Here is a 12,805-nt window from a genome sequence, read left to right as displayed (position 1 = left end):
CCATGTTCTTGTTTAGGATCTCTCCTTGGGACTGGATTAACTGAGGTTTGTGTGTGGGACGTGTCCTAGAGACAGAATTGATCCAGGATCTTGTTCAGGATGTCTCTTAGAGATAGGATTAACCAAAGTTCTTGTGTGGGACTTGTCCTAGAGACAGGATTGATCCAGGTTCTTGTTCAGGACCTCTCCTAGGTCTGCGGAGACACAGCCGGGGCAGCAGGGGGTTAGAGAGGGGAAGGCAAGCCTAGGGACAGGATTAACTGAGGTTCGTGTGTGGGATGTGTCCTAGAGACAGGACTAACCCAGGTTAGGAACCATCCTAGGCATCTAAACTAACCCAGGTTCTTGTTTACGACCTGTCATATGAATCTAGACTAATCCAGGTTCTTGTTTGAGACCCATCATAGGAGACAGGACTAACCCAGATTCTTCTTTAGGACCAGTCCTAAAGACAGGACCAACCCAGGTTCTTCTTTAGGGCCCATCCTAGGACTCAAGACTAACTCAGACTCTAATTTAGGACCAGTGCTAGAAGACAGGACTAACCTGGTCCATTCCTGTTGCAGGAGGCAGGGTGGGTTCTTCTTTGCACATCCTAAAAACTAATCATGTTAAAGGTTCTGGTTTAGGACCCATCCCAGGAGAGTCGACCAGCCCCGGTTGGTGTTTAGGGCCTGGCTTAGGAGACAAGACTAAGCCAAGTTGTTGTTAGGAGATCCCTTGGAACAGCACTGAATAGAGCCAATAAACTTGTCTTAACTGGGACAGTGCTTGGAGCAACGTATGGAAGGTGTCCCAGCCCAAAGCAGGGGTGGAATGAGGTGGCCCGGGAGGTCTGTTCCATCCCAAACCAGCCTGGAATTCTGGAACTTTCTCTGGATAAAGTGCACCAGGCAGCAACACCCCGGGCACAGAGCTGGGCTGGTGACTCTGTACTCACAATAATAAATATGGAATAATTTAAAAAAAAATCCGGGGAATAATAAATCTGTGCTCAATGGTGACTTCACATGTGGGCACATTCCTGAGGCTGCCAGAGCTCTGGGAATGTTTGGACATCAGGGATGCACAGGCTGGGATTTTTGGGGTGTCTGTGCAGGGCTGGAAGCTGGGCTCCTTCCGGCTTGGGATATTCCATGATTCCATGAAGTCTCCACCCCAGGGGCTTCACCAAAAATCTGGCTTCCCCAAAAATCATCACCCCTGGATCTCTTTTCTCCATTCTGGTGGAGGTTTTGCTGTCCCAGTTCCCCACACCCAGAACAGCCTGTTCTTCCCTAACTCCAATAAAAGCGGTTTTAAATAATTCACATTCACAGCTTCAAACTCCACCAGAATTTTGATTCTAGCAAAACACCAAATAAATAAAATATAACCAACGTCCAGTGTGTGTGCACAGACCCAACTTCCCGCTGCCATTTGCCTTTGGAAAACTTCACCATGGCTGGAAAATAAGGATAATCTGGCCCAGCAATGGTTTGTGCTCAGCTCTCCAGAGCCAGAAACACACATGGAAAATGTACTCCCAAAGGTATGAAAAACACGGAATTCTGGCTCTCTAAAGAACTCAGCTCATTTTTTAACCCCTGAGAAGGAAGAATTCCTGAAATCCTCCCATTCCATGGCGGCACAGGGAGGTTTTATATCCTTATGAGGTGTTTTACATAAAACATTAAAATGCTCCTGCTTCCCCAAGTTTCCCAAGGCAGCAGCTTTGCAGGGAAGTGTTGGCTTAAAGACAGGAATTTTCCTTGGGAAAGAAAATATTTCAGATCTCCACTGTTTTCTCAGGGAGATCTGTGCAGCTGCCTCTCCCAAATCTCCTGTTTTCCTCTGACCATCCTGTCTTAAATGATTTGTACTTCCCAAAAAACTCATAGATCCTCCTATACAATGGATATCAAAGGAATTATTATTCAGATTTACTAATATTTACTATTTTCCAGGCATTTTTCTGTAAGTTGTCCAAGGGGAAAATTCTCCATGGAAAAGCTGGAAAAGCTGGAAAACATTGGAAAAGGGCAGTGGAGTCCCCATCCTGGCAGGGATTTAAAGCCCTTGGGGACACAATCAGTGGTAGCCTTGGAAGTTCTGGGAATGGTTGGATTTGATCTCAGAGGGCTTTTCCAGTCTAAAGCATTCCAAGATTCCATGAACTCTCCATATTTTTATGGATCGTGATCACAACAAGGCACCCACTGCTGTTCCTGGTATAATTTTTATAACAAAGCCAATTTTATCTGAAATAAATATTTTATTTTTAATTGGAAATTCTCTATTTTTTCCCCATTCCAGCCAGGATAATTCCATATCCATCACCTCTCCAGCCCTTCCTGCCACACCAAAATACACCTTAAAATCCTGGGAAAATTCTCCCTAAACTTTGAGAAAAGCACAGAAGAATCTCTAAAATAACAACAAAAAGATGCTCAAGTAGCATCAGCTGAAGGGTCTCCTGATCCTGAATCCCTGAGGATGAGCACAGGAATTTTGGGACTGGAGTATCACAGAATCTCTGTGTTTGAAGTGTTAAAAAACCTTTATTGGATGATTTTTCCATCATTTTCTGCCCTTGCTCATAAATCCTTGGAACGTTTGAACATCCAAAACTCATCTCTGGTTTGGAATAAAATTCCCTCCTTTGTTTTCCTTGCTGCTTCCACTGAATGCTCCAAATCTAGGGAAAGATTTCAGGGAATGATTTTAACCGTCCTGATCCAATGTCCTGACCCTAAATCCCCGAGGATGAGCACAGAAATTCTGGAACAGGAGTATCACAAAAGTTCCATGTTTGAGGTGTTAACAAGCCTTTAATGGACAATTTTTCCATCATTTTATGCCCTTGCTCATAAATCCTTGGAATGTTTGAACATCCAAAACTCATCTCTGGTTTGGAATAACGTTACCTCCTTTGTTTTTCTTGCTGCTTCCATGGAACGCTCCAAACCCAGGGAATGATTTCCCCTCCTGTGCCTCCTCAGTTCAACAACTTTAACGGGAATTTGTATTCAGGCCCTTCTCTCTTCTCCCCCTGCTTTATTTACTTATCAAGCTACTTTAGCCTTATAAACAGCTTTTAAATGAAACTTTCCCCTGCCTTTCAGGTCAAAAAAGTCTTTAAACCCCACAATTCCCATTTATCCGGGGGCTGATGATCCCCAGTGACAGGAAGAGAAAATTAACTCGGGCTGCTCATTCCTGAATCCCACTTTTGCAGGTAATAACTTTAATGGGAAAGGGAAGGGCTGATAAAAGCCCCTGCCAGAGTTAACACCTAATTTTCCCATCATTTTTTTCCCATTGTTTTTATAGGATTGTGGCTTCCCAGATGCGCAGGAGAAAAACTGGAGTTGTTTGTGACTCCTCTGTGTTGAACTCATTTGCATCAGCTCTTCCCCAAGGCTTTGGCAATTTGATTTAATTTACTTTTTCCCTCCTAATTCCTTTCATAATTCCACTATTAGTTTTGGAAAAATCTCCAGCAAAGCTGCCAAGGGCGCACGATTCATTCTCTCCCACAATTATCTTTGGGAAGCAAACGGGGCTGGAGTTAAATCAGGCTCTCTATTAACGTTTAATGAAGTTTTTTAGCCTAAGTACATTCATGTTTTAAGGATTAGGAAACAGAAAAAGGAAAGTTCTGGAGCTATCCTGGGAAATGACAGCGAGATGCTTGTTTGGTTTGAATCACACAGCTGCTCCTCGCGGTGAGGGTCAAATCCTGGTTCTTATAGCGGGATTTGTTAAGGAGAAAATTCATGGAATTTATTTCCACCCTGATGCCCCAAGCAGAGGCTTCACCCGCTGGTTTGGCCTCTCCAATTTGCATTTTAAGCTAAACAAATACCGAGTTTTTCACTCCCAGCTCCAGCAAGGGAATAATAAATAAATAACAATAAAAAGTGGCGCCTCTGCTCTCTTTCCATTGGATTTGTGGCCACTGCTGGATTCACACAACAGGAATGTTATCCAGCACTTCTCAATCCATCTATTCCCAGACTCTCTTCTGCAGCCACATTTCCAGGTTTTTAGCTCCTGAGGTGGGTCCGGAGGTGCCTGAATGGAGACATGGAGAAGCCCAGACAAGATGGGATTTAAGAGCTTTGGAAGCTCCAGTGCGCAGGGATTGTGATCCCTGTGAAATTACAACAACAATTTTCCAGCCAAAGCTTGGAATAGGGGCATCACACCTTGGATAATGGATTTATTCCAGTGAAATGAAACCACCATGGCCGGAGATAGAAAAAAGCCATTTGAACATTTAGGAGTAAACTAAAGCAAGTGTGCAAATCCATCCTGGAATTGTGCATTCCAAACCCTGGCCTGCACACATATATCCATGGTAAAGCGATGAAAATCCCTGTTTTATTAAATCCAGGAATGTTGTGGGATGGAAAGGACCTTAAATCCCATCCCATTCCATGGCAAGGCTGGACACCTCCCACTGTCCCAGGGTGCCCCAGTGCCCAGCCTGGCCTTGGGCACTGCCAGGGATCCAGGGGCAGCCACAGCTGCTCTGGCAATTCCAGCCCAGCCAGGAATTCCCAATTCCCAATCTCCCACCCATCCCTGCCCTCTGGCACTGGGAGCCATTCCCTGGCTCCTGTCCCTCCATCCCTTGTCAGAACTCCAAATATTCTCGTCATGGACTCCTAATTTTTTCATCTTATCCCTGGCAAGGTCCTTATTTTAAGTTAGAAGGATTTTGATGGTAACTTTCAGTGTAAAATTATTATTAATTTCATTTTCTTCTGCATTCTGTGTCCGTGCCTGCTTTGCAGAAGGATTTACAATGGAAAATCCCAGTCCCCGCTCTCAGGAATTTGCTAACTTGGATTTTGTGCTTCAAGTTGTCTCCCGTGTCTGCGGAATTTGCTGGGATTTTCCAGGCTGGTGCCTCTGTCCTGGTTTGGCTCCTTGACAGGGCATTAAATTCTGTGGAAATCCAGATCCAGCCTCACCCAGCAACTCCCAGGTTCCTGAGCTTCAATATTTGTGCTGGAGCATGTGCAACGTTTCCAAGTGATAAATATTCAGATGAGTAAAGAGAAACGAATAAAACGAAAACTTTGGGGCAAAGCTGCACCATTCATGTCCCTCCATATCTGCAAATCTTGATTTGGTTGATTTGTCCAGCTGGGGCCAGAAGGGGATGGGTGAATAATGAGGAGCTTCCTTAAAGAACCATGAAATGGGAATAATCCATGGGTTTTTAAAAGTGTCTGCTCTTCTGAGCATCTTTTATGGGCTCTGCTGCTGCTGTTCCTTGGATTTTATGGAATTTAAATTGTCCTGGCTAGAATATAAATCAATGAACAGCAGTGAACAACATTTTAATCCTACAGAGCTCACGAGGGGAGCCGTGGCTGAGCTCTGGGTTAAGGGTCCTGCTCTATGGGCAGGTCCTGCATCCCAAATTTGTCTCTTCCACACCCAGGATTAAGGAATGTCTCTGGAGGTGCAGGGACCCACTGGTGACCTGGGAATAAAACCCTCTGCACTCATTCTAAAGCATTTTCCAGCTAAAAAATCACAGAGGCAGGTTATGAATGATGGAGGTGCTCATCTGGAGAAGGAAAGAACCCAGGGAAATCCTTGCCAGGCCTGAAGGGGCTCCAGGAGAGCTGCAGAGGGACTGGGGACAAGGGATGGAGGGACAGGAGCCAGGGAATGGCTCCCAGTGCCAGAGGGCAGGGATGGGTGGGAGATTGGGAACTGGGAATTCCTGGCTGGGCTGGGATTGCCAGAGCAGCTGTGGCTGCCCCTGGATCCCTGGCAGTGCCCAAGGCCAGGCTGGGCACTGGGGCACCCTGGGACAGTGGGAGGTGTCCCTGCCATGGCAGGGGTGGGATGGGATGGGCTTTAAGGTCCTTTTCAATCCAAACAATTTCTGGATTCCATTTGGGATTTGAATCAACTCTCCTCCCTTAGGGATCCAGCCAGGGGTGCAACATCCTCGCTCATTCCTGGAGTGACTCACTCCAATTCCTTTGGAATATTTAGTGGGAAAATAATTTTTTTTTTTTTTTTTACTCATTCCTGCAGCACACATTCCATTATTTGTGGGGCTGAACTCCACTGGACATGAACAGGGCAGGGCAGAGGATGGAGACTGGGTTGGGATGGAAGGGATATTAGGTTTCATCCCGTCCCATCCCACCCCTGCCATAGCAGGGACACCTCCCACTGTCCCAGGCTGCTCCAACCTGGCCTGGGGCACTGCCAGGGATCCAGGGACAGCCACAGCTGCGCTGGGACTGCACTCCAGTCCCATCCCCACTCTCCCAAGTTCCTCCAAGGACACTCAAATACCCAGGAAGGGAGGACAAATCAAGGAAGTTTAGAAAAGCACACAGGAAATTCGAGATAGGGCTCCTATCAGCACAGGGGAAGTGCTGGATTCTTCTCCTGGTTCCCTTCAGGCTGTCCCTGACAGGTGACACTGAGCCAGGTGGTGACACCTGCTCTGATCTGCACACAAAACTGCTAATAATTAATGGGGCATTTTAAACGCTTCCCCCACTCCTGAAACCTCTTCCAGAGTTCCCTGCTCCTTTTCTTTACTTTTTCACAGTAAAACAAGGGAGCTGCAGCCCCTGGAGAAGCCTCATTATTCCAGAGAGAATCCCAGAGTAAATTAGGCTGGAAAAACCCTCAGAGATCATCGACCTCAACCATTCCCAGCACTGCCACAGCCACCACTGCCCCACGTTCCCAGGTGCCACCTCCACGTGGATTTAAATCCCTCCAGGGATGGGGATCCCACCACTACCCAAGGCTGGACAACTTTTCCATGGAGGAATTCTCCCCAGTATCCAACCTGAACTTCTCCCATTGCAACCTGAGGCTGTTGCCACTCATCCTGTCCCTGGTTTCCTGGCATAAGAGCCCCATCCCACCTGGCTGCACCCTCCTGGAGATGCCACCAGTGCCACCCAGCTCCAGCAGAGCTCGGCCAGCCCAGGTGACCTTTGGATTCACAGAGAGTGCTCAAAACCTCACAGAGATGGTGGATGAAGGTACAGACATGGAGGAAGGTTTGGAATTAGGACCTTGGAACCCACAAGACTTTTTCGAACAATGATTTGCAATTATTATCAGGCGTAATTAATGCCCTTTGAACTGACTGGACTTTCACAGCATTAAATTGCTGTGTTGTGATAGAGCAATGCTTAGTGCAAGCAAGAACATGCTTTAAGCAGGCAATAAGCAGAAATATTATAGTAAGGCTACGAAACGCAAGTAATAAACGACACAATTGTGAAGGTTTCTTTTTAGGTGAACAGAGAGGGGGAATTGTGGGAATCCATAAAATTAGAGGGTTTTGGGAAGGCTGCAAAAGGCAGGCCCCAGAGACAGCAGAACCTGTGATTAGAGCTCAGCAGCAGCCATGAGATTGGTCAGCAGAAAAATGAATTAAACTGTAGAAAAGCAAGGACAAATAGAACAATGGTCTGTGTATTAACACTTGTCTAGAATAACTCCCTAAGCTACAGAAAAGTTTATCTAGCGAGATATTAGGAAGGTTAAAGCTTAGTAATGGAGCTGTGTGCATTGTGTTTGAAGGCTCACAAGCAGGGATTGTATTTGAAATAAGCAAGCATTGTTTAACCAAAGGTACCTGTGCTTACAGTGGTTGGATGGAACTGCTGTCAATGTGCTTTTGCTTTGTGTGATTGGGCACAAAACTCATAAAGTGAGCTGTGACATTGAGTTCTGTGTCTGCTGCTGGGATGTGAGCTGGTGGCATCTTCCCATTGCCATAGCCATGGAATGGGGCTGATGCTGGAAAATCAAACAGCCCAAGGCACGTGCCCAGCAGTCCTGTCCTGTTGGGGATTTGTACAGACCCCAACTGGTGACAGCCTTCATCCCAGGGTTGGGGTCACTCCATCCCAACCATGCTCATGCTCCCAAAAAGTGATGGACAAAGAGGTTCCAGCCTCAAGTGCCAAATAAACCAGGGATAAACATGGAAGGACCAGGCAGAGAGAGGAGCAGAGAAACTGGTAACACCTGGGGGAGATCTCAGCATGATGGCTTCAAATAAAAAGTGTTTTTGACTCAGACAGGGGAGGCAAAGAGATGTTGTGAGGAGAGCAGAAAACACAGAAATGTGCACATAAAACAAATGTATGGACTTCAAACAGCACCAAAATCCCATTTTTACTGCTCTTCTGGACAGTGCTTGCAACAAATTTTATTTGCCTTGAAATAGAGATCAGTTCTCACCTCTGTATTTTATTTCTCCTGTGGACAAGGTCACTTTAGACCCAAAGGGGGTTTGCTTTTGTTGATCAGAGCTGAGAATTACCAATAAACCCCCCAAATTTCTTTCTTTCTCTGTCCTTGGGAGATTTGGAGCCTGTTTTATGTGCAGGAGTCATGGCTTTAGGTTAAATTATGCATTTATCTTTGGGCTGGGGGAGGCTTTCATCTCCTTTAGAACCTGGGACTTAGAACAAACCTCAGAAACCAGAATTCATTGAACTGCCCCTATTTTTAAGCAGCCAAGGTCAGGGCTTGAAACTTTGGGGTCAGGGATTGAAACCCTGGGGATGGCTCAGCCTGGGATCCGTGGAAAATGAGGACTCAGCTCAGAGCCAGAGGGCAAATTGTCCTCAGGTTCCAAAATAAAAAAAAAAAAAAAGCTTTGGGAAGGTTTAAATAAAATAGAAAAGAAAGTTAGGGCCAGAAGAGAACAGCTCAGAGCAGCAGGGCAGGGGCAAAAGGGGAATTTATTGGAGCAAATTCTCAGCCCAGAGTTTCTCCATGATCATTCCTGGTGTCTGCTGAGAAGGACAAGCAGGACAAGGAGTCCCCAGCTGAGGCAGAATGAGCAGGCTGGGAATACAAACCCTGCTTCCTTCCCTTCCTCGCTGCCAGCATTCAAAAGGGATCAAGGGATTTTAAATCAAGGGGTTTTAAAGGAAGGAACATTGAAATTGAGCATTGGTGGGAGCACCAAATGACATTGGAACAACAATGGGATAAAACTTTTCCCATGGATTTCCTGGGAGAGCTGGGAATGTTCCCTGGGAGAGGAGAAGGCTCCAGGCAGAGCTCAGAGCCCCTGGCAGGGCCTGAAGGGGCTCCAGGAGAGCTGCAGAGGGACTGGGGACAAGGGATGGAGGGACAGGAGCCAGGGAATGGCTCCCAGTGCCAGAGGGCAGGGATGGGTGGGAGATTGGGAACTGGGAATTCCTGGCTGGGCTGGGATTGCCAGAGCAGCTGTGGCTGCCCCTGGATCCCTGGCAGTGCCCAAGGCCAGGCTGGGCACTGGGGCACCCTGGGACAGTGGGAGGTGTCCCTGCCGTGGCAATCACTGGATGGGATTTAAGATCCCTCCAACCAAACCCAAAGTGCCCCAAAGTTCACTCCTGTGCGTGGCCACAGGGAAAGAAGGAATTACAACTCCTGAAATAAAACCACCCCATGATATTCCCCATTTCAGATGTGTCCTAATGTCCAGCATTAAAGCAGAGCCTTGCTTTGAAATGAAACTGCCCTGAGTAGATCTGATGTAAAAAAACCTCAGAGAAACAGGGTTTGAGTCCATTTGGATTTTCCTGGTCCTGAGTTCTGGGAGTAGTTGGATCCCATTTGGAAGATTCCAAGGACTCAGGCCTGGCTCATCATCTTTGAGCCTGGATTTGTATTTAGGCTCTACTCCAACTGAATAAAAAACCTCACAACTAAATAAATAAATGCCTAAATAAGGGGTATTACCTCTCTTTATGGGGCTGTTCTTAGAGCAGATGGATTTGTCTTCTGTGTCCAACGATTTCATGCTGAATGGAATAAACTCCAACATTTCCTTGTTTTCCTCCTCCCACAGGAGTCTCTAAAATTCTATATTATTGCTTCAAAGTCTGCTTTTTCTCTCCAATATTTTATACAGAATTGCCTTTTTGTTTCCAGTAAATCCAGATATTGCTCCTCTCCTTCTTCCAGCTGCTTCCTCTCCTGTTGGAGTTCATCTTCCCCCTCAACCAATTTTATCAAGCCCTGTTTTATCTCCAAAATTGAATTTCCAAGGTTATTGAAGGAATATATTTTTCTCTCTTTTCATTTCCTCCCCAAACTCCATCAGGGCTCCCCTTGGATATATATCTGGGAGCTCTGCATAGTCAGTGGGGTTGCCATGAAAAACATCCTGGAACAGCCTGAATTCCCTGTTTTCCTTGCTTTCCCACCATTCCCAATCCTCTGGGATAGTGGGAGGTGTCCCTGCCCTGACAGGGCTGGAACTGGGTGGGTTCAAGGTCCCTTCCCACCAAATCCTTCTGGAATTCTGGGATTCTTTTCCACACCAGCCAAAGCCCAAGCCACGGGACGGAAATCAACTACAATCCATTATTTATTCCTGGAGCAGGGATCCTGGTGGCTCCAAGCCTCATCCAGCCTGGACTTGGATGGATCCATGAAGTTTGGAGAACCCTGAAGGTCGACAGCAACCCACGGCAGGGATGGAATTGGAGGAGCTTTAAGGTCCCTTCTGACCCAAACAATCCTGGGATTTTATGGTTTTCCAATTCCAACAGAGATGTGGAAGCCTTGGCCGTGCTGGATATCCTGCTGAGCTCGATGACTTTTCCGACCTCAGCCATTCCATGGGTCCATATTTGGTCTTCCAGGTTCCAAGTGAGGGATTTCAGCTTGCAAAGGACAACAAAACCCAGAAGGAACAGGATCCTCAGGGAATGGGCAGATTCCCGAGGCTGCCAGAGCTCCAGGAGCTCTGAGGGTCAGGGTGGGATTGTTGGGGTGTCTGAGCAGCACCAGGAGCTGAACTGGAGGATCCTTGGGATCCCTTCCAGCTCAGGATATTCCAAGATTCCAAGATTATTTCAACAGAGGTGATGTAGAGATGTTGCTGCTTCTCCTTCATCTCTCCCAATGACTTGAAGGTGCCAAACCCAACATCCAATGGATCATTCCAGAAATTACCATGAAACTTCTTAGAATGATTTTACATTGCCCAGACAAATCATAATTTTCCTGATAAAACAAATTACAGCAGAGTGTGAATCTGTAGCCTCTCCACTGCAAGCCAGGACATTCCTAAAAGGAAAAATCACCATCCTTTGTTGGAAAAATCAGTCCCAAGTCCTGTCATTCTATGGAAATCCCATCCAGGAATGGGAATTCTTTGTGTCTCTGTCCCTCTCTGCAAGCCAGCCCTGCCACAGATTAGAAAATGAGGATAGGATCAGTCTGTTCCTTGATAGAGAATAAAATGTGCTAATAATCCATTGGAATGATGGAATAAATCCAAATAAACTGCCCCATCTGGAGGAAAACAGTCAATGAGAGCAGAGAGAAAAGTGGCTTTATGATAAAAATATCTATTAATGGGCACTGGAACTGCAATGGAGCCTGGAAAATGAGGAATTTGTATCAGTTGTGAGGGATATGGATCAATTGTGAGGAGTATGGATCAATTGTGAGGGATATGTATCAATTTTAAATGGTTTGAATTTATTATCAAGGCTCAGAACTACCTGGAGATAACAATTCCTCTAGAAAGAATTAGAACGTCCCTGCTTTGGTTTGCCAAAGCAATAATAAATGGAAGGTGTGAAAGTTCCCTTTATTCTGTGGAGAGCTTCTGAATGCAAGGAAAGTGTGAGAAATCCTGTCACAAGGAATTTCCTATATCAGGAATTTCCAGCAGGGAAGCTGCTCATGGAGCCCCTCCCAAGGAGATGAGTGTGGTCTCCACAGAGAGGAGCTGTGGTGACACCACCAATTCCATGGATGATGGATAATGACTGGAGTGATCCCCAAGGGAATGGTGGTCCATGGAGGCTCCCCCAGGCAGGTGGAGGAGCTGGACAACACCCAGGGGGAGATCCATGTCCTACCAAGCCAAGGACACAAAATCAGAACCTCCATCTGCTTCATCCCCCTGTGCTGGGGCACCTTCAGTCCTGGGGTGAATTGTGGGAAGACCTGGTGGGGCTGGAGAGTGTCCAGGAAAGGGAATGGAGCTGGGAAGGGGCTGCAGAATCCCTGAGGAGCCGGGCAGGGGCTGCAGAATCCCTGAGGAGCCGGGCAGGGGCTGCAGAATCCCTGAGGAGCCGGGCAGGGGCTGCAGAATCCCTGAGGAGCCGGGCAGGGGCTGCAGAATCCCTGAGGAGCTGGGCAGGGGCTGCAGAATCCCTGAGGAGCTGGGCAGGGGCTGCAGAATCCCTGAGGAGCTGGGCAGGGGCTGCAGAATCCCTGAGGAGCCGGGCAGGGGCTGCAGAATCCCTGAGGAGCTGGGCAGGGGCTGCAGAATCCCTGAGGAGCTGGGCAGGGGCTGCAGAATCCCTGAGGAGCTGGGCAGGGGCTGCAGAATCCCTGAGGAGCTGGGCAGGGCTCACCTGGAGCAAAGGAGGCTCAGGGGCCCCTGTGGCTCTGCACAGCTCCTGCCAGGAGGGCACAGCCGGGGGGTCGGGCTCTGCTCCAGGGAACAGGGACAGGAGCAGAGGGAACGGCCTCAGGCTGGGCCGGGGCAGCTCAGGGTGGGCACAGCAGGAATTTCCCCACGGAAAGGGGGCTCAGGCCTTGGCACTGCCCAGGGAGGGTTGGAGGGATATCCAAGCCCTGTGGCACTCGGGGACAGGGTCAGTGGTGGCCTTGGAAGTGCTGGGAACAGTTGGATTTGATGATCTCAAAGGGATTTTCCAACCTCAGTGAATTCACTCAAGACTCCTCTTGCCTTAAGTGATTTTGCTCCTGATATGGTTCCTCAAAGCCTGGTGGAACCCAAAGGAAATCTCTCCCAAAAATCATCATTCCCACCAACCCTCCCAGCATT

The 12,805-nt window shown here is 47.5% G+C and overlaps 1 protein-coding gene across 1 annotated transcript in view; it reads right to left on the bottom strand.

Annotated features, from left to right (window-relative positions):
- MDGA2 (MAM domain containing glycosylphosphatidylinositol anchor 2) overlaps positions 1-12,805 on the bottom strand; it is a 209,088-nt gene that overhangs the window by 46,597 nt on the left and 149,686 nt on the right. The gene's annotated exons all lie outside the window — the stretch shown is intronic.

The sequence above is a fragment of the Ammospiza caudacuta genome, chromosome 6, assembly GCF_027887145.1.
Source record: "Ammospiza caudacuta isolate bAmmCau1 chromosome 6, bAmmCau1.pri, whole genome shotgun sequence".
NCBI classification, from domain to species: Eukaryota; Metazoa; Chordata; class Aves; order Passeriformes; family Passerellidae; genus Ammospiza; species Ammospiza caudacuta.
Note: the sequence above shows the minus strand (reverse complement) of the source record. Positions and strands in the feature narration are given on the sequence as shown.